The sequence below is a fragment of the Dasypus novemcinctus genome, chromosome 12 (assembly GCF_030445035.2).
Source record: "Dasypus novemcinctus isolate mDasNov1 chromosome 12, mDasNov1.1.hap2, whole genome shotgun sequence".
Classification (NCBI taxonomy): domain Eukaryota; kingdom Metazoa; phylum Chordata; class Mammalia; order Cingulata; family Dasypodidae; genus Dasypus; species Dasypus novemcinctus.
Genome location: NC_080684.1, coordinates 61,581,344 through 61,604,561, shown reverse-complemented (window position 1 = coordinate 61,604,561; position 23,218 = coordinate 61,581,344). Strand labels below are relative to the sequence as shown.

Genomic DNA, 23,218 nt, shown 5'->3' with positions numbered 1-23,218 from the left:
ACACTGAATTTCCAATGTTTGTGTCAGCCAATGGTAGATATATTCATAGAGTGATTCAGTCTTGATCTCATCACTGAGAAATGCTAAGCTGTCTTTTTAAATAAGTTGACAATCCTACCTCACAGACTCCCACCCCCCAAATTTCAATGTTCTTTTCTTTTCCTCTCCATTATAAAAAAAATCATATTTCTTTCTAGTTTGGGCATAAAGAAAGCATTCACTGGTGCTACAGATAACCCCCATATATCTCTGTATCTACCACTTCATTCAACAAAGTGTTGAATATCTATTATGTATAATTCAGGCATAATATCAGGTATTGCTGATGCCACTATAAAGCAGACATGGTCCCTGTCCTATTGGAATTTATGTTCTTAGTTGTTCCTCACAGCAGTTAATAAATTATTTGATAAATAAATAAATAGAAATCGTACAAGTGCTATAAAGAAAAAGTACAGGGCTATGGAAAATATAATGGGAGGCATAAATTTCCTTAAGACAGCTTCTGATTAAGTTGATGCCTGAAGGATGAGTTAAGTTTAGCAAAATGCATCAGCTTAAAATTGTCTCATGGCAAATATGAGCCATAGAATCAGACGATCAAAGACAACTGATCTCCCTCTCTCTTTTCCACTCCTTTTTCCTCCCTTATTTTCTCCTCTTCTCTCCTCTCCTTTCTGGGTTCTCATTAGTTGCCTCCCTTTCCTTTCTCTCCTCTCTTCTCCCTTTTTCTTATTTTGGAAAACAAATTACCAAGATAAGGCTACTTGGCTTTTCTGGTGTCCTAGACTATAGGAAGCTTCCTCTTTCTCAAAGCATAAATGGCTAATGATAGAATCAAGTTTACATTTGAAAACAGAAATGTGTATATATATATACACACACACACACAAATACACATACACACACCCCACAACATACCTTAAAATTTCAACCTTGTCATGTCTATGCAAATCAGAAAAACAGGTAAAATATTTTTTCCCATTTAATGCAATGTATAGAAATCTCCTAATTAAAGGAATAGTAACCTGCAGTCCATTACGTCATTTATTCAACAAACACGCTATGTGTGTTCTGGGCATTGGAAATCTGGGAAATGAAAAAAATATGTAACAGGCTCTATCATCATGGACTTTACATCCTAATGCGTGTAGGGAAACAAAACTGTATGTTAATATTTTTTAAAAAGCCTTCATTCAGATATTAATAAATGCTAAGGAGAATAACATAACATGGGTGGTGGTGGTCACAGGAGTGTTGCAAAGTTGGGCAGGGAAGGAGACACTGACACTGAGTAAAGACACAGAGGGGTGGAGGAAGTAAACAAAAGGGACTATGGGGGAAGAACTTGCCTAACAAGGAAGCAAAGAGGATCTGAAGCAGGAATGCAGTATGATGCTTACTATGTGCTAGGTTCTGGTATACAATGTTGGGGAAAACAGGCAGTGTCTGTTTTTAGGAAGCCTAAAATCTAGATAGAAAGAGGCTGTTAATCAAATAAACAAATAAATATATGATTATAAACTCTGACAATTTCTATAAAGTACAAGGTGCTATGAAGAAACATAATGGAAGTTCCAAGGCAAGAAGGAGTTTGGAATATTAAAAAGCTGAAAGGAGATTAATGTGGCCAGAACAAGAAAATGAGGGGAACAATGTGAGAAATTAAACTGGAAAGTAGGAAGGGTCAGGTTATGCATGGCCTTGAAAGCTAGATTAAGAATAGAAGAATTGAGAAGGTGAGTAGGTTTGGATTATGCTGTGGCAATGGAGGTAGAGAAAAGTAAACAGATTCAAAAGATATTTATGAAGTAAAAATTATCAAAGCAGGATAGATTTTAGATATGGGGCTAAGGGTGAGAAATGTGAAACTAAAGATGATTCCAGGTTTCTGGATAAAACAACCAGATGAATGGTCAAATCATTCACTGAGATCACAGATTGGAAAAGGACTAGATTTGTTTGTGATGATAATGAGTTCAATTTTGGATATGGTGAATTTGAAGCATTTTAAAGACATCCAAATAGATATGTCCAATGCAATAGATTATATATCAGGACTCCTAGTAAGATGTGAATGATTTAGTTTACCTTCAAAATTTGCCAGGAGTGCTGGCATTCTTAATCAAACACATATTCATTTTTTGCAATTTCAATAAAGAAAAGCTTTCATTAATAAATGAACTGAGCACCTAATATAGAAATATAAAATTTCCTGAAAACCCAGCTCATGCCTCACCTCCTCTGTGAAGCCAATCGACTATTTGATCATTCACTCTCCTATGATTTCAGGGAGTTCTGCACTTCCCTGTTGCAACTATTAGAGAGACCTCAAATACTCAACTATATCCTCTCCTTCCAAGCACGGGGTGCTGATGGGGGGAGGGAGGAAAGAATCACACTTCCCATGCGCTTATAGTTAGGGACTTTGTGACTGGATCTGGCTGACGGGCTGTGAGCAGAAATTATGTGTCTCTTACAAGGTTAATGTAGTTACCTGCTGGTAAAAGACCGTTCAGAGCTCTTTCTTACTGCCATGAACTCTTCAGCCTTATGTTGAGATGAGAGCATAAGATGTTAATACCCTCATCAGTCTGGGGCCCTGAATGACTGTGAATTAAAGAACCTCTCCTCTCCCTCACCAGCCCTTCCAGTGATCCACAAAGGTTATGTGTATGAGCACGAAGCAAGGATTTAGTACTTAAGCCACAGAGGTATCTGCATTGTTACCACAGCATCAACTACTCTATCCTATTTCACGACTCACATCAGATTATATTATCATTAGTTATTTATGGTTTCTCTCCTGATTTTGCTTTATTTTATTCTTCTATGAATGGCTGATAATGTCTGGGAATTTGTCTATGTTCTTTCAATACTTTCTATCAGATTAATGAATGACTTAATAACATAATCTCCAAACTTTTCCATTATTATGAGACAATGCAAATGGATAGTAGAGAAGCCAAAGGAGCATTTATGTACCTTGTCTACTTTTATATCTAATTAACTTGTAAAAAGACACCATTAAGCATGGCCAATTGCAGACCCTCAAATGTTAGGGCTGAAAGAAGTCAGAGAGACCTTTAGTAACATTCCCACACAATGAATTCGGTGACAGATTGGGGTTTTATATTCGTTTAGTTCATTTTTTAATCTAAACACAAATCTCTAAACACTTAAGTTCAGTCTTCATTGTCTGTTGGTTACATAAACTAGTTTTCTACTCCTTTAAAGAGAGAGAAATAATCTTTCATATGTTTGTATATCTTCCTCTTTTATAAGAAAATTTATCTGTAACCAAAAAAGGAGTAAACCATATTGATGCCATTTCAACAAGAGAGGCTTAATAGCCATTAGCTGGATTTCTCAGGAGGTAGGACACTATGAGTATGTTTAAGAATGACCAATAACAGCATTAGTGCCAGGTTAATTGTTGGCTTATTTTTATAAATTCACACATATATTACTCATATATATGTGTAGATTCACACATAATTACTCATATTATTACTATACCAAGAGTCTTATTGGAATGGGAATTCTAATAAACTTCATGCATTTACAGATGATGATATCTTATTTTCAAAATAAGCCACTGTAAGTTCCTGAATATGTGCTAAATTATACTCACATTTATTGCTATCTTAAATGTACTACAATTTTTTGAAACTTGGTAATGAATTTAGGAAAGTGTTTTTAAACTACAGATTTTTCCTATTGTTAGGTTTAAGATTAATTTTGTTGGTCATGGCCAGCATTTTAAAATGAGACGTTTTAAAAATGAATTGAATGCATCAGAATGTATCACCAGGGAATATTATTTCCTAGAACTTTTGTTTCTGTTTTTTCTGTGTATATATATATGCTTGATTGTGTACTGAGTTTGGATATCAAAACATTAGAAAAATATTGATTTAGAAGATCTATTTGCTCATTCAATAAGTATAAGTTCTATAGAATGCTCTCTTCCTACTGTTTGTCAGGCAATGGAAATGCATAGATAAGATGAAAATATCATTGAAAGCCCTGAAAAACCTGCATTTAGTGCATTAAAAATAATAAACACTATATACGTATGTAGGATACATACTATCACATAAGATATTTAGCATACAAAATTTACAGATAAGGAAAATACATAGTATCACTTATTGATCAGAATATTCCAGCAAAGGAAACTCCATTTTCCAAACAAGTCATTACCAGACTATAATGTCTACAGAGCTAGTCTTGGGGGGAAAAAAAGAGAGCCATATAAGATTGACGCTTCAATTATTACTTCATTACCAGTGCACTGTTTTGAGTGGTACTGCAGTCTCACAAAAGGTAATATGCCTCTGTAAGCACCTAGTTTACTATCATGAAGTGACCTAGGTAGAATTGGGTTACTGAGTTCTTGAAACCAGGATATGAAACTAGATAGAGGAAAAATAATTTCCGGTTAATGCTCCAAGATCTGTGTAGTCTAAATGATAATCGACACAAAATGATTTGTTTCATTATGTTTTTGGTGTTTATTTACTTTTGTTTCAAAATCTAAATTAGAGTTTTCTAGGATATAATCAAATATGTACTCAAAAGGAAATTACATTGAAAAAAAAATCATTACTGTGATAAAAAGCCATGATGCTCACTTAAATTCATAGAAGGAATAAAATGGGGATTAGGCCATGTGCTTATTTCTCTCAAAAAGGAGGACAAAGGAGGAAGCTTATTAGGCTTTAACAAAAGATATACAAAACGCATCTAAAGAATATATATCCTAAAAGAAAGAAACAACTCTTTTAAGGAGGAAAATGGATGGCAGACAATGCATTTTAAAAGTCAGGGTGAACATAGTATTGACTCCATAATTGTAACCACAAAATAATGTAAGCATATGAACAAAGACTATACAAATATTATACAGAAATGAGAAACCACATGCATTTAAAAAATAGTGAGGTTATATGTGATCATTGTAGTTTGAAAATTTCTTTAAGAATGTTCATAGATTGCTTTTAATTAAAATATTAAGGCAGGATAAAGTTCATGAAGCCATTGTGTCTATACTGCAACCAAATTTGCCTTTTCTCTTCCTTAAGTAGGCCACATTCATTCCCACTGCAGAGGTTTGGCATTGGGAGTTTTCTCTGCCTGCAATGCTCTTTCCCTGATATTTATATACCAGAGCAAGGAACTTGTCTGCTATGTTACCTTCTATATCTCTGGCATCCAAAAAGTGCCTGGCCAAAAAAAAAAAAAAAAAAAAATAGGTACTTAACAAGTATATTTGGAAGAAATAAATTATTCTCAAATAATTCCCCTTCATCTTGGGGTATATAATAAGCGAGAAAATGTAGAGAATTTTTGTACAAATTTATTCTATTGAGTCCATAGTAATCTCTAGGAAGTTAGGGCAGTTATAAAATAAAACTTTATAAACTCCTTGAAACAATGTTATCCCCCTCCTTCCAAAAATAATAAAATGTGAAATTTTGACTTACACACAGGTGGCTCTGCAGTTTGTTGCTCTCACCAGTTCTGTGCTAAACCAATCTAAGAAAACCTCAAGCCCTATAAATATCTGCCCCTCTTCAGTAACAAAAACAACAAAAAACAAACCAAAGGAGAATGAAGCAAATATGCAACTAGAGTTAAATGTCAGTCAAATTCAAATGTCTCTGTCTGATATTCTACTTCTTCATGCTAGTGTAGCCATACTGACTGTTAAATTATGGAATATTTCCATACTTGGTAAATGGCGATGGTTCCAAGCCCTCTGAGCACCATTCCTCCCCACCTACCTAGGGAATCTCCTCTAGGACACACCCTGGATCTTCCTCTAACCTATCAACTAAAAATGCCTGGAAAAACTGGGGCCCTCTAGCAAACAGCTCTATCACTATGGCCAGCCAACACCCTTTCTGATGGGTCAGTGTGCCTACAAGTTGGACATCTATTGTTTTTTTCTGCCCCTTATCTAATCACTTTCCTTCTTATAACAAAAAACCTCTCTTTCCATGATGTTGAGCGATGGTATTTCCAACTCTCAAATCTGGGAATGGTACCAAGCTTCAATAGATAACACATTTCATAGCCCTCATCATAGGGATGGGTTTGGGGTAAGGCATCAACTTTGTTCCAGTAAAGCTTATCCTGGAACATTCTGGAAGAAAGACACTCTTTTTACATAGGGCTTTCTGACATCATCTTATACTCACTGGGGACATTCTTGCTATTGTAAAGAAAGAACCTAACGCTAAAAATCCAATTGCAGAGAAAAGTAGAACTGAAACGGAGAGGGGGGAGGAGGTGGTAGGCCTAGGCCTGGTCTTGATGACATGGTTTGACTTCCCAGTTGCAGCTATTACTGAAGCCAGAATATTCCTTGACTTTATGGTCACATGACCTCCAAATGCACTTTTCTTGCTTGAGCCATTTTGAGTCAAGTTGTATTTTTATAAGTAGAATTCCTGACTAATAAAAAGTAGAAAGTGGAAGAGTGGTCAGTAATCCCCTGTATTAATAGAGTGTCAGATAATTTATAAACAATTATTTCTCCCTTCCTGGGGAAAGTAAACTTTTAGTGGTGAAATATCTTATTGAAGCTTGCTATGGCAGAGTAGGTATCTGGACTCCAAGTTTCAGGTTTTAAGCACGTTGCCATGATGGCTATGTCAACCCAAACTATGAAGTGCATGAATTTTGCCTTGACTCTTCATTCTCTTTTGTCAGCTCTACCACCATCTTTTCACTTCTTCCACTATTTAGGGACATAAAGATCAGCTGATTGCTGATGGCTCAATATTGCTTCTGAAAATCAGACTCTTTCTGTATGAATCCATATCCTACTATATAATTGTTGTGTGGCCCTGGGTTAGTTACTTAAGTATTCCTTTCATCAATATTATAAAATATGGATAATATAGTAACCATCCCATAGAGTTATTGGGATATTAAATGGGATGATGCATCAAAAGCACAAAGAAATAAGAACACAATTATTAATATAATTACCCTGTGTTCATGAAAAATCCATAAATATCTATCCCATGTTCAAATAGCTTTACATTCTTTTTATATGCCTTTCCCAGTTAAGACTCCTGCTTCCTTATATCAGATCAGCTACAAAGTCAATGATATTAATCCACATTGCAATCTGTATGAATACTAGCCATTGTTTCCAAATGTGTTTGACTCTTAACATAAAGAATTGTCAATTGATGAATGTCACATTAGGGTAGAAAAATAATTGGGTTTGAATAAGTTCCCTAAGAGCAAACTCTTTAGCCCCTCTAGTTGGATAGAAGAGGGAAAACATCAACAGATCCAGCAAGTTTCATTAAAGTTAGGTTCAGGGAACAGTGAGAAGTTGTGTGAGTACTAATGGGGAAAATAGTGACAGATGAGATTGGAGAGCTAGTGTTAAAGCTTCAATACTTATTATTCCAGTCACATCTCTATGTGCCCTAGGAGGTGGCCTAGGACTATTTAGTTTACAAATAAGAAAACAAATGAGATGACATATCTAATATCACAGTGATATAGCAGTGACTAATGGCCAACTGAGCCTGGTGACTCAGGCTCAGTGACTTTTCTTATAGATTAGTAACTTTCCCTTGAATAATTTTAAAACACAAATTCAATTTTATTTTCAGAATTAGAGTCATAGAAATAATGACATTATATTAAATTCACCTTATCTTTTAAATGACAGGACTAAAGAACTATGTATACAATATTCAATGACAGACGAGTTCCTGTGTGCTTGGAGAACTACTAAACACCCTTTTTACTTTTGTTGTTTTTTTTTTTAGGTGCAGAAGCGGCATGATTCAGTACAGCAAAATATAAAAGGCTTTCTAAATGTGTAATCACAGGCAAGTAATTTGACATCTCTGAGTTTCCTTTATTACATCAGTAAAATGGAGAATCTCTTTTTTATCAAGATCAATTAAGTCAATATAAATTTTAAAAATACAGTGCTATTGCCATGAAAACAATGATTTGACTAATCATTACAAGAATAAAATAGAAGAAAAAGTGCTAAGAAAAGTACATGCCATTTGTTTGGACTTTTAAATATGGTTATTTCTGGCTCTTTGCAATTAATTTTGGTATAAAAATTATCAACAAGCCAGTCCTTATATGTAAGATCTTAAAAATGTTCTATTCATGGCACATTTTGATTGTGGTGCTAGTTAAATTAAGAGGCTGCTCCCTTATTTATCTATATGTGTTTTGTATACAAACCAAGAATTACATTTCTTGGTATTGGACAAAAACACATTCAGCTGGTAGAGATTAGTATAGTGGCAAGAATCCCAAGCTTCCAGCTGGTGATTCTATAAGAACGTAATTTAGATAGAAAAGAAGAAAAAAAATAATGAAGGAAGGAAGAAGGGAAAAGTGGGAAGAAAAGAGAAGGGAAGAAAATGTAAGGGAATGTAAGAGACTCGCTATAGTATTAAAGGCAGAGATCTGAGCAAATCCCTTTACTCAAGCACTGAGTGGAAATCTTTCAATGCATTAAGTACAGGTCTAAGAGTTCAGAAGTCAAGAGAAATGATACTGTATATGTAAATAATAGAACAGATTCTCGAAATTATAAAAGAATTCATCTACACCACTTTTTTCTGAGGAGTTGGCTCTCTCCTATCATTGATACTCATTTTGTAGTGTCTAGGAGTAGTTCAGAAAGTATCTATGACACTTACTGAAAAGAAACACAGGGTAGTGGATGTGGCTCAAGTTATTGGTCACCTACTTCCCACATGGAAGGTGCTGGGTTCAAGCTGAGTGCCAACCCAGGGCAAAAAGCAAACAAGCAAACAAATGAAACAGCTATCTCAGGGGAACCAATGTGGCTCAGTGGCTGAGTGCTGGCTTCCCACATAAGGGGTCTGGGTTCAATCCCTGGCCCCAGTACCAAACAAAAAAACAGAACAAAAAAACAGGAATTGTTCATATCAAGTCTTTTTTCCTACACAATTTAAAAGCAGGGCAGTTTTGGTAAATTTAAGGATGTATTGACTTTTTATTGAAATGTCACTTTCTTGAATTACTAACCTCAAGTGTAGCTCAAGGTGATTGACTTTTTAAATTTAAATTATAACATGAATTTAACATTATATTTTAATAAAAAATACTACAAATGATTACATTATTTGTAATGTCATGTTAACTAATTTTTAAAAACATGTAACATATCATTTACACATATAGCTAAAACTCAAGCACTTTTAGGCATACAGTAGTCTGGTTTATATATATTTAAATGTGAAATTTGTGACCTTGGATTCTGGGCACCGGTTTGCATAAGATGGTGATGTTTCTCTATTATAGAAGAGGTGCTGTGCTCTAGAAATGCGCTGTAATGCCCGGTGGTTCACTTTATTCGTTCTCAAATCTGATGAAAATGCTAGGGATTAGGCAGAACGCCAGCCATATAAGCCAGGATCTGGCAGACACTCCAAGTCAGAAACTGATTTCAGTGCTTTGCTACCTTGTCTGTCTCCTGAGAAATTGTGTCAACTCTTCTTCCTAATAATCTCGCTAACTCAAAACCTGATACTAAAGGAGCTCAGCTAAGGCTTAATAACCGTGTTATACCATTGTCCTTGCTTAAAAGGCTCTTAAGTCATTTGTCTAAAAAGCATTTCTAGAGATTTTTTGTTTGAAAATAAGCAGATAGAAGGCTGTTTCCATATTTCATAGGTAGTGATCAAGGACCTATCCACTGTTTGTATGACATAGAATATTGATGAGTAATGTATCATGAGGGAAAAAAACACTTGATTAGCTCTTTCTCCCTCTCCAGTAGAGAGCAAACAATTCTAAATTGACACTGTAGTGAATATAGTCTGTTGATGTAATGTTATATGGTTGTTTACATTTTGAAGTATCTCACACAAAATTATGTCTCAAAATAAGTTATTGATAATCCCAAAAGCAACATCATGTGGTGTTTCACAATAGTTTAGTATCCAAGAGATTCCATAGAGAAACAAATCAATTCTGAATTATCTGTGACGATGAGGTTGAGTTGTGTGTATGTGTAAGGGCCTCCACAACAAAAGGTGGATTTTGGAAGTACTAAGGACAATCCAAAGGGTTTGGAACTCTTTTTAATAATTATTTCAGTTTTATTCTCCGGTATGAATATTTAAATATACTAACTTATTCATGGCTTAACGCCTTAAGCTTTTACTCGGACCCCTTGTGAGTAATAAAAAAAAATTCCAGAAAGAAAAGCTATTTTACATATAAGATTCAGCAACATATTTTTAAAGTGTTACAACTAATTGTTATATTTATGTATGCTTTATTGCATAAAATGTGTAGTATGTTACTACTATACCTCTGTAATAGTTATGTATGTTTTGGCTGAGTATTTCCTTTTGTTTTCCCTTTAGGGATGAAAATATGCCCAGGAATTCAATTACCTACTTCCTACCCAGAGTGGCAGAACACAACTAAGGCATAGAATGATGTGCAAGCCCGGGAGCTGGCCCAGAGAAGAAATGGGCCTCAGGTAAGGACAGGAGGACGTCCCCTAGAGGCCAGACTAAGGAACTCTCACCAGAGGTTTGAACTGGTTTCGCTTGCTTTCCCCACTATTCCTATATGTCTAAAGAGATAGCTGCAATTAGGAAGAGTGTGGTAGGAAGAACAAAAAGAGAATACTTCTCATTTAAACAACTGTAGCATTAGAATGCCTCACAGTTAAAATTCTCCAATTCTATTAGTTGCAATCCATATGTACATTTTATTCTTGATTAATTAGTTGAACTTCTCAGGAAGGAAAATAAACATTTATCTATTGCAGGAAACAACGCACAATGATTTTACTTATAAAATGCCCTTTGACAAAAATACCAAATTATAAGAATTCTAAAGATGTTAGAATTGTGTTTTAACAAAGCTGCTTTTCACAAATGGAGAAACTGGTTCATTGAAACAAGGTAAGAGTAGGGTTTAGTAGCACACCTGAATTTGATTAGTTGGATATTTCAACGAAAAATTAACTTCTGTCTTAAGAACTTAGCTTACTACCTGGGTACAATATTGGTGGTCACTGCAGCTTGTTTGTAATCTGGTAAGTGTGATGAAATGTTGTCTGAAAAAGCTGACAGGAAATTTTGGCATATAAATCATGTATCTTAACCACATGTTTTCACCAGATTCTTATGCTAGCTTAAAAAGGCCATTTCCATTCTACAAAGAAAATCTCCAGTTTTCATTTCATCCAAACAACTAAGAAATAGAAGGTATTTATTATATCATCTGGTTTAGACCAAATGAATCCCTCTGTGTAAAATTAATATGTTCAACATACTATATGTAAGACTGTTGTAAGAATGGTCACTATTTTAATTTGTATCTCCACAATGACAGTAACCAAAAAAAGATGAACTATGACCTTTCCTCATTTACGTACTGGCAAATTATGGAAGCAAGAGCAGCCTGAATCCTTTCCAAACACTGAATGAATTTATAGACAAAACAATGTCAAAGAGAATGAAAACTAGTTCTAAATATTTCAAATATGAGGTTTAACTAAATAGAAATATTACAGAAATTACAGAAATAAATGACTTAAATATGTTTTGCATTTCTCAAAACCATAGCAGAGAATTCACTTCTAACATTATCATAAATGTACAGTTTTTATTTTAAATTAAGTTTTAATTTGTTTCAGAATTCTCCCAAATATTGTTTTAAATTAGTGAAACTTAGATACCCTTTCTAAAAGAAATTATTTTGCTATTGGACTTCTAAAAGATGTTAAAAAACATAGAAATAGAATCTTCTGGGCTTACTATTTCCACAATGGAGCAATATTTCTCAATGTACACACTAAAAGGTTTTCTTAAAAAAAAAAAAGGCAAAGGTTAAAGTTGTATTCATAAACATAGGAAAAACTGTCTGCTCTTTTACTTCCAATATGTAAGATAAATATATTTGCAATATAATTTAAAATAAGTTTATTTCCCTATTTCTAATATCTCTGAGCATGGTTGCATTCACATATCCTACTACTACAGTTTATTTTATAGTCAATATAAAGGTAACAATTAAGAACTCTCTTAAAAATGACAGGGAAGCTAAAGGAAAATGCAATGTTTTCTTTGGATTGGAAAAGCTAAAGTTCTGTTTAAAAATATGAACACACTTTATGGAGAGGCTTGAATCAAGTTTATAAAAATATGATGAAAAAATAATGATTTTTGTTGATTAACAAAATGAAAAGATACCCATTCACATCTCGCCCTGTACCTGAAAATGGAATAATAATTTTGTCATTAAGTTATGTAAAACATAAGAACTTTACTTGAGTGCAAACATGAAAGAACTATTGGCTAAAAGTCTTAGAAAGATAAAATCCTTATGACCCTTGCCCTATCCAAATCATGTAAAAATATGATTTCAAGTTATTTGCTGTTTGTACAGATGCATCTTCTTTCATTCTATGAAAATCACCTCTTCCCAAAGCCACTGAGAGTGGAATAAAGGGAAAGATCTAGGCCCCCATTTAATATCACCTCAGAGCCATTAAAACACATTGTCATCCTTCTTGGAATGACACTTTGTACATGGGTACCTTCTAGTTTCAGGAGAGTATATGTTACTGTCCTTTAGTCTCTAATCCTTTTTGAAAAAGTTACATAATTTTAGAATATATATGGATTTATAGATATGCATGTGTGTGCGTATATATATATATATTCTAAAGATATATATCCTTAAATGCCAATTGAAATTATTTATTTATTTAGACTTCCATATACTTTATCCCTGTTTAAATAGCTTTGGTCAATTTTCATGGAAAACAAATTCAGCTAGGAAGCATCTCTCATATATTAAACTTTCGGTACAAAGGTACTTCTGATAAGAAAAACACTTAAAATTTTTATGAAAAAAAATCACATGTGGATCAGATATTTTATTCAAAAAGCATAATTTTACCAAATACTTGAGAGACCCACAACTACATTATACTATGGCAGAAAGTCTAACTTTGGTCTCGGTTTTCTATAACATTCAACCAGTCTGCTCCATTATATAACCAAACTGTTTTATTTTGCTCTTTTTTCCTCCAAATCTTTTAATCACTATCTTTAGGAAAAGAAATATTATGTTCCAAATCGAAACTAATGATACTTCCTCCAGCTGTTGTACAAATTTGAAATCACAAGGGTTATAAGTATTTCAGGCTGATGTAATTGTCTGTGTTAACTGTACGTTCTTTACAATCAGATGGCTCTAAAATCCTGTTTTAGGAATTTGCTCTGAATTTATTTAATATACTGGCATAGAAAAGGATAAATGGATATTATGTCCATGGTGTTATTAGGCTAACAGGAAATTCAAATGATCAGATTTCTAACACATTTTACATTTTATTTATTAACCTTCCAGTTCATCTTGCAAATATAATTGAGAAGCTACTACTTTCTAGTTTTATTTTTAGTTAGCACAAAATCTAATATGCAAATCTTATAATATAAATACCACATTATTTATTTTCATATTTCCTGTTTTGAAATATCTGATAATTTGATCAGCGTAAATAACTAATATCCTCCATTAGGAAAGGAAGTATAAAACTTCTCTGAAAACAATTCTATCCTGTGTTATTTATGCGCAATTAATATTTTTATCATATAGAGTAGCAATTTTTAGATCTGATACAAAATACCTTAAAATGTAATTATCATATTTGCTCTGAAACATCGATAAGATTTACTAAGACATTCTTTTTTAAAAGGACAAAAAATGAAGATTGTAGGAAATTGTTACACTAGGACATTATATGGAATTACAGGGTAATAAGTTCTCTAATATGTCATTATTCCCTGCCCACTGATTCTATTTCTAAAGTCTCTCCTAAATCCACTCACTGTATGTTGAAATTAGTTCTGACTTCCAATATATAAACTCTTAATAGTTCAAAAGTATATGTGAAAAATTAAGTACTCATCTGTACTTGTTACATGTTATTGCTATTAACTGACATTTGAAAAACCTCAAAAACAAATATCTCAAATCTAAACTTTCACATTTTCCTGTCAGTGGAGAAACAAGCAAATAAAACATTACTTTGCCTACATGTAAAGCAGTTGGTTTCCTTTTTGTACATCTCTTCATGTCTAAACTTGTTAATTCAGTTATATATACACATGAGATAATTAAGCAATTGTCCTTTTGTCCTTGTAACCAAAAGGTGGCACCTCTAAAAATGAGAGTTAGCTTTCAACATAGATTTTTTAAAAGTCAGTTAAATGTCAAAGCTCTAGGAAAATCTTTTTTGTGACTCTAGGTAATTCTGTTTATGTAGAAGAGATAATTGCCTCAGATTAAAAAAAAATAGGGACTGGCAAAAGAAACCAGCTCTTCTCTAAGTTGGTATAAAACTTATACACTAAAGATATGTGGACAAAACAATACTTTCCCATGTGCAGAAAGAGTTAAGCAAGAAGATTCCCTTTTCATTTCCCAGAGGGGGCATCTAGAAAAATATGACTTGATGTTTCCCTTGATCGTCAAAGGAAAGGATATACCTGGATCCTAACATCTGCTGGTTTTTCTGTGCTCATTTATGACCCACTTGGATTGCTTTCTCTTTACATTTAACCGGGCACTTCCCTCTACTTCCTCCCATCTTACAGTAATCACTTAGCTGTCTCTGATGAATAATAGGAAAAGAAAGCTTATATCACCAATGATGGAATTAGAGATTACTAAAGCAGCCTTCAAGACTCTTTCCAAAAGTACCATTTACTTGACCTATATTATGCAGGCAGCCAGAGGCATGCAGTTGTTTTGATATCTTTCTCTTTCCTATAACAAAATATGGGAACAAAAATGTTTTTCTTAAAAGATTTTTAAATTTGAGCTTATCTTCCTACCATTACTTTCTAAACTTTTTCCCAGCACAAGAGGAATCTTGGTCAAATGAGCCTCCGTGTGCCTTCTACAGGGAGTGCTGAGGTTGTATAAACATGTTTACATCCATTGAATTTACTCATATTAAAAGAAAATAAGGCAAGGCATGGATTTGATATTCAGACAATCAAGTTCAAGTAGATAGCAGAAAGGTAAAATAAAATGAAAATTCATAAACATATGTAGCTTTAACATAAAAGATAAATGGTTGCTTTACTTCATGGAAGGATTAATATTCAAGAAAGTGAGTATCAACATGTACACAACGCTAACTAGAAGATTAGCTCTCTTGAAGTCGAAATCCAAGCCTCCTGATGATACTGGTGTCACTTACAAATGTTTTGAAACTTTAGCTTTTTTTGCTGCCCCCCCCCCCAACATAAAACCATACCAGGGAACCATAGGAAAATGATCATCTATTTTAAATGTTTTTCTTTACTCAAGAAGCCCCTCAAAGTTCAGGCATTAACACTGTTGTGCAATACCAAATAGTCAGCCCTGCAGGACAGATGGAAACAGGAAAATCAGATGGTTGGCACTTAAAAGCAACAGCAATTAAGCAGAGCAGTTGAAAGTGGGTTGGATTGTTGGTTTATTTTTGTTCCATTTGAACAAAGCAAGTGAGAGACACAGCCAATTGTGAGAAGAGCAAGTCAAACTTGATGCTTCCCCTCTCTGACAGCCCAAGCTGGATGGCTTGTCTACTCTCCTTATTCAGTTTAATTGCTTTCTGTACTCTAATTCTCGCAGAGGTTGTATTATCTTTTCCCCCTAGGCGTAATGAAATCTTTCTCCTTTCTTCACTCCCCCTCTTTCCTCTGAGAAAAGGCAGTCCTTTTCAGGAGGAGAAAGAAACCTTGTGCGTGCTTCGGGTGGGAGGAGGGTGAAGGAGAGAGAACGGGGGGTGGGGTGGAGAGGAAGAGGGAGAGGGAGGGAGAAAGAGAAAGAGACAGCGAGATTGTAAGGGACGGACTGGAGAGAAACAGAGAAGGAAAGAGGGAGCAAGAAAATGGGGAATGCCCAACATCAACTCCAAGCTCTCCATCACCCGCACAGTGCAAAGTGCTTTTCCAGGAGGTGCACGTGTGGTCTCATTATATTCCTCACAATAGGCCACCCGGGGCTCCCTCCCCAGGTCTCAGTCTCCCACTACCAAAACCCAAGTGTACCGGGAAGAAATTCTTGCGAGCGGATTCAAGCAAATAAGCGCTTGCGAGGTGGCCGCGCCGCCAGTCCCGCTGCCTTACCTGGAGGGAGGACCCTGAGGTGGTGCCGAGTCTGTTCCCACTGCTCTCCCGGCGCGGACTCGTGCAAGGCACACTCGCTCTCGCTGCCTCCGCTCTTGGAGGGGCAGTCTGTAACACAAAAGGGGTGTGTGGGTGTGGGTGTGTGGGAGGTTTTCCAGGGCACCAGCTGGTCCCAGCTGGCTGCCCCCACCCTACACACACCCCTTCGGGGCGCTGAGCCCCCCTCTCAGCTGAGTAGCACCCTGGGGCCCTTGCCCGGGTGCAGCCTCAAGTTGTCACTAACTGCTGCTGCCGCCGCCGCTGCTGCAGAAAGAAAAGGTGGAAAGACACTGGGGGCAGTACTCGGTCTAGAGCATCCCCACACTGCAGCTTCTCCAGGAATCCCTCCAGTGAGGAGGCGGCCGCCCATCATCTCCAAGCCCCGACCTCCTGATTGGTGCAACCACGTGTACGCTGCTCCGAGGAGCCAATCAGGGAGCACTAATAATAGGTGGATCTGTTCAGCCAACATCGCCCATCCCAGTTCTGTTAGTGTCTCTCCATCCCTACAGCGGACAGGGACCTGCGGGAGGGGCTTGAGGAGGGTTGGGGGAGGGGGGTGAACTAAGAGGGGGCAGATCCCAAGGAGACACAATCAAGGGCATCCGATAAACCCTCTGGGTGGGCGCAGAGCTGCTCCGCAACCTGTTTGGCAAGCCGTATGCACAAGAGGAGACCGTATAATACAAAGCTTTTTTTTTTTTTTACTTTCAATCAAAACCTGCCCTGATACTGAGCATGCTCAGATCGCAACAGCGCCCTAGGAGTTTAGATGAGTGTGGGTACGCCGGCGGTCGGCTTTTAAAAAGGTGGAGTGGGGAAGCGAGAAGCAGAAGTTTGTCTTTGGCCGATTGACCCGGCGGAGTTGTGAAAGCAGGGCAGTGAGGGGATCTGAAAGCATTCTGCACAGGTGTCCTCCAACTGAGCCACAGGGAGGTAGCTCTCTGGACTGTAAGAGGCTCCTAACATTCTGCCAGGGTTCGGGGGTGGAAGTGGGGGAAGGCTCTCCGAACCTTACTAAATGCCTGGAGACTCCTTCTGAAGGGTGCGGTGGCCCAGAGATGCAGGGGAAGCTCCATCCCGTAGGTGGGGCCCGGGAGCGCGACTCCACCCAGCAGCCGCGGCTGCCAGGCAGTGGAGAGTGCACAGGGAGTTTCCACTGCAGCGACCAGTAAGTTTGTAGACTTGGGTCAAGCGCGGCAATGTTGGCGATGCTTTTCCTGCCAGCCCCCTCCCCCATAGCCCTCCACCCTTTGCCTGCGCAGTGACGACTAAGGCGTAGGTTTCCTCCCTCCTTCCTCTCCTCCCCCTGAATGGTTCTGCTCGGAAGTAAGAAGCTTTTCCCTTGTGAGAGCGGTGGTGGAGAGCGGTGGTGACCTGATTGTCTCTAAGCTCCCGGGCAATTTATAGCTTGGTAATACCGAGACTTACCAAACAGTGAGGCCGCGAGGGTGGGGGAAGGGACGGCGAGCTAGGCTAAGGGCAGGAGCCAAGCAAGTCTGGCTTCGGAAAAGAGCAGGTCCATTATCAGCTCCACAGGTGAAAAGCTTCCAGAATGAAAAGTATTTCCCTTTCTCACTTACTTGACCTTGTTTAATGGCCTTTGAACCTCTTATTTGCTTTACTTAGGAACCCTAGCCGTTTATGTAAACTTGATCAATAACTATAAATGAGAACTCTCCTAACTCGGTTTTTTATTTTACTGAAAATATTATCTTGGCATCTCAGGTAAGGAAATAAATAGCTATCTCAATTCCCCAAACCCATCCACTATGAACTGGAGTTTTATTAACATTGGTTTGCAAAGGTAACTGTAGCAAGAATTCAATTAACAGTAACACATTTCTCCAAGTTTTTAATTAAATCTCTTCTATTTATGTAATGTTTAAGATTAAAGTCCTTGTTCTAAATATAGAAGCAACCTTGGTATAAATGTATACTTCTAAGTGACAAATACCTATGTTTTGTGTCTATGCTTACATTATACGGTTTAGTCTTAGAATTAGAAGTATGTGAAGAATGCACCCTAGAACTATAAATTTATATAAATATTCATATTTTTTCTAAAATATCCTCCAATCCTTATTTTAATATGCTTTCATAACGTAACCCCATAACTTCTCTCATTTGAAAAAACAGTTTCATGGTTGGAGAAAGAAGACAATAAATGGTTGTTTAAAATTGACTTTAAATATTTGGTGAAAAAGGAAAAGAAAAATGAAGAATCAGTTACCTCTCTAATACTGTTGTCTCATAAGCGTCTTTGTGTGAGATTACTGCAATATTCCCTTTAATAGAGATCTTTTTTCTGAAAATACATGTAACACACTTTCTAGATTCCAGTTATTAATAATCTTCATGTTTGTTCTATTTACCAATAGCTACATTGGTAGCCCATTTTAGCAGAAAGTAATAAACAGAATGTAAATACAGATTAGTAATCTTTGTTCAGGGCCCTAATCCTGTCATAAACATTTTAACCAATTTCTTTTCCTGTCCATTTCACATTCTACCCAGCAGTCTATTTCCCCCAGAGGTCAGAATCCTGGACATCATGAATGATGTCATGTATTTGTATACTGGACGTTCCTTTAGGAAAACTGCTGATCAAAAAAAATAATTGGCATTTTCATATATGTTGTGTTTAACTTGAGAATTAATAGCACTTCTGTTCATGAATATTGAGAAGACCCTACTTACATACTGGATGTGAATATACTCTGATTTTTGCAGGATCAAGGTTTTTATTCTTCTTCTATTATGTTCTCCCTAAGCTCTAGACATGGGCTGAAAATCTCTGGTCTTACTGGGTTGCTGCAACGTCATACTCTTGTTGTTGATAATGTATATCACCTCCTTGCTGTGTGTACTAGATCCATCTCCATGAAAAGAAAATCAGATTAACTAACCTTTCTCCTTCTCGGTCTCTTTATTCCATTTTTATTTTGTACTTTAGGCTAGAATCCCTATGTCCTTTGCTATTGAGACTTAATTCATCCCGTTTTTACGGCCTTTTTTTTTTTTCATTTGTGATTTTCAGAACTAAGTTTTCATCATTTAATTTATTTTGCTTTCTCTTTCCTTGCCTAAAAAAAACAATTATTTTCTTCACATTCTTGCTCCAGTCTATGTCTCATTGCCATCACTTTCTTTATTCATTTTTCAATAGATTCATCTATTTATCACTTTAATTCTTCCTCTGCTATTTTAGCTCACAGGATCAGGATAGAAACTAAATTGGATTGGAGAATTGAGAAGAAAAGTGTGTATTATGGCAAGCGTGGGAATTAGGGGCTTCAGAAACTAGAAATTCATTAAGATAAAACTTAGGCAAGGTTTTCTGTGGGCCATAGAAGGAATAATATCATGAAAAAGATAGCAAGAGAATCCTGTATGTTGATGGAAAAGTTAGAAAATCAAAGTTGATCAATGAAACTAAAGAATTTCATTTACTCAAGACTCGCATATTTGATTAAAACATATCAGTAATAAAATCACTAGTGTCTTGTAAAAGCTATTTTCAAATATCATTACCCAGATTTGTAAAAAAGAAAAAAACACCATTCTAGAAATGGTCTTAAAGATTGTGGTAGCAATCCTTTCTGCTCATTTCTCTCAAATCATTTGATAGCACTGCTCCCTGATTTTACAGCTAACTAGTAAATGGTGCCTATTTTTGTTCATTCTTTCCATAGATTCATATCTGATTATTCATTTCTTTTTATATCTATGCATTTTCTGCCATTGCCTTCCACGATCCAGTTATTTTTATTTTCTTTCCTAGAGAGATGATTATTTAAATGTTTGTTTGCTGAGGCAAGAATATGGTTAGAATTCCAGCTTCACTACTAATTGGTTATGTGACCTTGAAAAATGTATAGAACAGCTCCAAACCTCAGTTTTCTCATATATAATTTAATAAGAACAGAATGTATATTTTAAGATTTGTGTTAGGGTTAAGTAAAGCAATGCGCATAATAGGCTAGTTCCTAGTATATAGTAAAGACAATTAGCCATCATTATTATTTTATCATTATTATTCCTACTGCTACTACAACTTTTTCCACATTTATAGGAGACTGGCTTTACTCTCATCTAATTCATTTAAGCCAAAAGTGAAGTATACACTTTTCATCTCTAAGCATTAAACTTAGAAGAAAGTCCGTGTTTTAAGAACTTTATACAAAAATGTCATCTGTTTTCCATGTGCTGGTCTTAGACTATATTCTTCTAGGAAATGAGTACTTTGATTTTTAGAGAATGTGTAGTTATTGATTTTTCATAAAAGTTCAGTTTATATTGCTCTTTAAAATAAAAAAAAACAGTTCTAGTGGCAAAAAAAATACATGAACACTGATATTTTTGTTTTCTAGAAATGGTCTTAAAAATTGTGGCAGCAATCCTTTCTGCTCATTTCTCTCAAATCATTTGATAGCACTGCTCCCTGATTTTATAGTTAACTAGTAAGGAAAACATATCAGTGCCCTATTATCAGAGTTAGATAAAGAGAAATTTACCACATGGATTTTTAGAATAAACAACCAATCTAGAATTGGGGCAAGGAAAAAAAAGAAGGTATGTCTAGATGGGAGACCAATCCCTGGGGCAGAGAGTAAGAGCCTCATAATTGAACTACAATACTTTTCAATTTCCAAAGAAAAGAAATAAAGAGCTAACAAAATTCAATGTGGCCTTACAAAAGCCTTTTCTTAAAGTTATGGCTAAGAAGATATTGGAAATGAAAAGGAGAACAGTGACTCAAAAAGTAATATACTGTGTCAGGCTGTTGAGGTTAGCAAGGAAAATATTATTTAGGTGAATCTATCTCAAGAGCAAAATAAAAGTAGTTTGAGCTAATGTTAGCCAAAGGTCTTAGAAAGAAAACGATATATTTTTCAAATACTCATTCATACAAGGACTATAATGTGGTAAGAACTAGTTTGCTAATAAAGCAATAGCAGCATTAAGTTTATATTAATTCCCTTTGAAATCAGAGGAAGGATTTCTATTTAATTGAACAAATGGAGAATCATAGTTCAACTTCATTCAACTTATGAGGAAAGTGTGTCTAGAGAGATCAGTTGACTTACTCAAAGTCATAGAGCTAGTTTAGGGGAGCACATTCTGTGTTTTCAACAAGTTAAAATATTTTAATAATATTTGGGAGAGAAGCATGGCAGACACTCAAGACAGGTAGTCTGATTCATTCTAGGACACTTCTGGAAGCATTTATCACAATGAATTATATGGGTTTGTTTCAATAATTTATATGCAACCTGGTTCCCTTGTATTTAGTACCACATTAAGCACCACAATTTAGTGGGCTTTGTTTTTTTTTTTGAGTCATTTATTGGGTATTGAACCAAAAGGGTAGATAAGAACAATACCGATTTTTCTAAACTTGCCCTACATAAAGTCTCCCATGGAACTGGCATGTTTCCCCTTAGGATAGTCAGATAGTTGAGACCTATGACAGAGCAGATGGGGCTTAGGTGATTGGCCTCTTGGGTCTGTGAACATGTTTCCATTCCAGCCGGCTATAGTTTACTGTCGAGGCAATAATAATGACATCTCATGGAACATGGTTGTCCAGTTTGTCTATCCCTACATTTTCTAGCCTAAGCAGAGCTGGATTTGGGCATCAAAAAGTCAGTAGCATATAAATATAAACACTTTGAGGAAACAGAGGCATGGAAATATTAAGTAACTTCTTCCAGATAGACAAGGGCCTCACCATTCTCATTTCAACCTCCATCTTAACAGAATTTTAAGACATATTCAAAATAACAATGATTATTTCAAAGAATCCAAATTCTACTTTAGCAATTGCTCCAGAAATACAGAGTAACTTGAAAGATTTATGTGGGAAGAGCTTAAATAACATTTATTAATATAATTATTTCACCATTACCAAGGGAAATCCATTAAACTGCACCAGTGATATTTTGCTAGTTATTCTCCTTAATGCATGAAGTTTCTGAGTTTTAGCTGTGAGTCTGAGAACACTTAGAAATACTCATTATGAAAAAGTATGAATCATTTAAAGGATAATAATAAAACCTTCAGTATACTCATCATCCTGCTTCAGAAATCAAGTATTAAAAAATATTGATACCTTCACCAGTTTTCTTTCCCCCACCTGATAACTTTTCCTCCCGGACCCACCAAAGAAGCCACTATCCTGTATTTTGTGTTACCATTATCATGAATTCTTTTTAGATATACCACAAATGCAGGTATCTCTAAAAGATTTCATTTTTAGTTTTATCTGTTTTGTGAGCCTTTTTAGAGATGTGTTTAGAGTTTTCATCAATTTAGGAAATATTTGGCCATTAATTAAAAAAATATTTTTTTTGTATACCCTAAAACCACCCCCCATCACTTCTAGGACTCCATTTTTACATATGTTAGACTGCTTATTACTATTCCATTGGTAACCAAAGTTCACAAAACTAAGTTCTGAATGTTTTTTTTTTCTCTTTTCTTCAGTTTTGATACACTAAAGACATACAGTGTCTTTAGATACATTGCTCTTTTCTTCTTAGTGTCTCATTTACCATTAAGCCTGTCAATTTTCATTTCAGATATCGTGTTTTATCAAAAGCTTTAGAATGCCCATCTGTTTTATTTTTTTAATTTTTTATTTCAAAAAAGATATGTAAATTACATAAATGTTACATTAAAAATATAGGAGATTCCCATATGCTTTGCTCCCCACACCACCCACATTTACCTACATTAATAACATTAGTGTGGTACATTCGTTGCAATTTATGAACACATTTTAGAGCATTGCCACTAAGCATGAATTATAGTTTACATTGTAGTTGACACCCTCACCCACATAGTTCTATAGGTGTCCGTTTGTTTTAGAACTTCAATTTCTCCATCTGTAATGTTTACCATTATTTATTTAAAAAAATTTTTTTAAAGATCTTTAGATTACACAAATGTTACATATAAAATATAAGGGATTCCCATATGCACCACCCCTTCCC

At 35.6% G+C, this 23,218-nt stretch overlaps 1 protein-coding gene across 4 annotated transcripts in view; it reads right to left on the bottom strand.

Annotated features, from left to right (window-relative positions):
- Positions 1 to 16,907, bottom strand: part of SYT1 (synaptotagmin 1) — a 611,949-nt gene extending 595,042 nt beyond the window's left edge. The window contains exon 1 of one of the 4 annotated variants that reach the window (XM_058308469.1): positions 16,182 to 16,907. The gene's annotated coding sequence lies outside the window, so the exon portion shown is untranslated. The remainder of the gene's footprint in view (positions 1 to 16,181) is intronic. The other 3 variants (XM_058308473.1, XM_058308470.1, XM_058308475.1) reach the window with 3 other exon arrangements.
- Between the last annotated feature and the right edge of the window lie 6,311 nt (positions 16,908 to 23,218).